The sequence below is a fragment of the Gekko japonicus genome, unplaced genomic scaffold (assembly GCF_001447785.1).
Source record: "Gekko japonicus isolate JY-2015 unplaced genomic scaffold, Gekko_japonicus_V1.1 scaffold1211, whole genome shotgun sequence".
Lineage (NCBI taxonomy): Eukaryota > Metazoa > Chordata > Lepidosauria > Squamata > Gekkonidae > Gekko > Gekko japonicus.
Window position 1 is genome coordinate 374,257 of NW_015161990.1, and position 3,484 is coordinate 377,740.

Below are 3,484 nucleotides of genomic sequence, written 5' to 3' on the forward strand. Positions count from 1 at the left end.
AAAAGTCCGCATGGTCAAAGCGATGGTATTCCCAGGAGTACTGTATGGCTGCAAGAGTTGGACCATAAGGAAGGCCGAACACCGAAGAATAGATGCTTTCGAACTATGGTGCTGGAGAAGACTCTTGAGAGTCCCCTGGACTGCAAGGAGATCAAATCAGTCAATCCTAAAAGAAATCAACCCTGACGGTTCCCTGGAAGGCCAGCTGCTGAAGCCGAAGCTCAAATACTTTGGCCACCACCAAATGAGAAGGTAGCGCTCACTGGAGAAGAAGACCCTGATGCTGGGAAAGACAGAAGGTAAAAGAAGAAGGGGACGGCAAAGGATGAGATGGTCGGACAGTGTTATTGAGGAAACGAACATAAAATTAAGCAAACTCTGGAGAATGACGGAAGACAGGAGGGCCCGGTGTGATGTGGTCCATGGGGTCGCGAAGAGTCGGACTCGACTGTGCAACTGAACAACAACAACAACAAATGCATAGCACCATAAGAAGCGCATAAGAAGTCCTACAACTACCAACTTTAATTACAAGATATCTAAGTGGAACCTGAGAACATTTTCCAGTGTCAATAAAAGGACAAAATGCAGTTATGGTAAAACCGAGGAAGCTGAGCTTCAGACTGATTGAAACCTCTTTGGCCGTATGATCCCCTTGTTGCCCAAAGTAGACAGATGCAAATGACAAATGTCTTAACTCATCCTCTGGGAACTTTGCCTTGGGCACATGCACATGAAGACGCATCAGTCCAGAACACAAGGCTGCGCTTGCCAGAGGGTTGACAAAAATATTGTATCTGGCAGAAAACGCCATTCCCATTTGCCTGCAGAAGATGAAGGGCATTGAGAAAACTTTTGAACTGCTGGCATAATCCTTTTTCTGTGCTATACACCATGCAGATAGGCATAGTGAAAGTAGAGATCTTGTTTTTGATCTATACCTGGAAACGTCTGTACAAATTGCTGAAAGATGCAAACAGGGAACAAGTGTTTGCCTGCAGGTGAAGAACATCGCGCCAGCACACAAAATCCGACAGTGAAGAAGAGGCCCGTGGAGCTCACATAACAAGTCTGAGCTCATCAGAGTCTTGGTGCAACAGTGAAGTACACCTGAGGACATGCAGAGGCGGGAAGAGAAAACACTTTATGCAGCAAGCGATGAGACCTGTTACAAGATCACTGGAGACCGCTGGGAACAAGTAGGTGAACTGAGGTCTGCACAAGAAGAAACTGGGACTCGGATGCTGCTGCATGGATTGCATGCAGCAGAAGGTCGGACAAAATCTGTTGCTGTTGTTTCAGAAGACACAGACGTACTCATACTGTGCCTTGGATTTGCAAATGAAATACCATATGCCCTATGTCTGTTAAATGCGGAGTCACACGAGATTTACTGATAAAGCAAACTCAGAAGTTCACCTTGGACTGGTGGACCTCCTGATGGCACCTGGTATTTATGGCCCCTGTGAGACACAGAGTGTTGGACTGGATGGGCCTTTGGCCTGATCCAACATTGGCGTCTCTTATGTTCTTATGTATGTTCATTGCCTTGATTGTACATGCCTTCACTGACTGTCGAAAGAGCAGGAGTTCAGGAACACCTTAAAGACTAACAAAATTTGTGGCGGTGGGGGAGCGTTTGTGAATCACTGTGTCACTGCTCACTTCTTCAGATACTCCCCAACGCTCCTCCCCTGCCACAAACGTTGTTAGTCTTTAAGGAGCTCCTGGACTCTTGCTCTGTTCTACTGCTATAGACAGGCTAACGTGGCTGCCCGTCTTGACTGTCACACTGTGAGTGCTTTTGCAGGTCTAGGGTAGTTAACACCCTTGAAACTACCGAGAGAAGTCAAGAACTACTGCGGCACATTCAGTCAGCTAGAGAAGACGTAGGAAATCTCTGCAGAGTTGTTTGAGAAGGCACAGCAATTCATTTGTCAAATTTATGTTCCAAATATCTGCACGACTTCTGTCAATGAAGTACTCGAAGTTTCTTGTTCCAAGGATGGAGAGGTGGAGCCCACAGCCAGCTTTCGCCATGCGAAGGGTTGCCCATTCATGCAGACACTTAGGGCCAACTTCTGGGCAAGAATGTGGAGATGCAGTTTGTAAAAATGGTAATGGATAAAGGCATTGTTAGTATTCATTGTTCGTAGGGGAATTTAAGTGTTAAGAGGGTGTGTTTCTGGTGCTCAAGATAATTGTTGGGTGATAGTAAGATATTGGAAAATGGTATTTACCAGAGATAAGATAGTCCAGCAGAGCCAGAGTAAGATAATTCGGACTGAGAGTCCATGTGTGATTAAAATATAAAGTTTTTACTGAATTCTAGCATGGGAAGGGTAACTGGGATAAAAATAACAACAGAGCATAATTGGCTACATCCTTACTCCACAAAGACAATAGAAGAGAGAGATTATGGCTATTCTTCTTCTTGTACTTCTTCAGAACACCAAACAAAGACGGGAAGAGAAGCCATAAAATGCTAATACACCTGGACACTTCAGTCCCAATCAAATCCCTAGATCAGGGAGAAAATTCCCGGGCTTTCTACAGCTAAAGAACATTGGTTACATGAGAAACTTGTGACTTCCTGTGAGTAACATAAACAACCATTTAACCCCAGATATACTGAGTGTTTTCAACTTGTAATACCCAACAATAATTCATGCTACAGTACTCCTCATTATTACGTGTGGAGTGAAAGAGAATGAAGAAAGCTGACTCATTTGGAATGTGGTGTTGGTAGCCCCCACAGTTGCTTTGTGGAAGAGGAAAACTGCACAAGTCCAGTAGTCCCTCTCTCTTGAAACACCTGTGGAATGAGATGATGGGCTCAAACACGAGGCCCAGTAGAATCCCCGGGATTAGGCTGAGCGGAAGGAACTGAGCGGGGGGGGGGGCTGTGTTGAGGGCGATGCCCCCCCACGAATATGCCCAGCCCCCTCAGCAGCAGGAGGGGGAGGGAGGAGGGCGGCCTCACCGAGTCTCCCTGCTTCCATGGCTGGCTTCCCTCCTGCTTGGCTGCGGTTGCTGCACGGCCTTCCCAGGCCGAGCAGGAGGGGAGGGAGAGGTGCAGCCCCCGCACGGCCTCACCAGGTCTTCCTGCTTCTGCAGCCCTGGCTCCTCAGAGTTTGTGAAGCCCACTGCGGAAGCAGGAAGACCCAGCGAGGCTGCATGGGGGTCTCCCCTCTCCCCCCCTTCCAATGGGAGCCCGAGTTCAAGTCACCCTGTGCTCAGGCTGCCATGGGAGTGCCCTGGAGCCAGCTGCCGCACGGGTGGAGCCGCCGGTGGCGACGTGGGTGGGGGTAGGCACCCACCCCCCCCCCCCCCCACACACACCCCCCCAGTGCCCCCTGCCCCATGCCCAGAAGAGGGCAAAAAAAAAAAAACCCTTCCAGGATCCTGGGCCAATCTGGCCTGGGGGGAAATTGCTTCCTGACCCCAAAGTGGCGATCGGCATTTCCCTGGGCGTGGAAGAAAG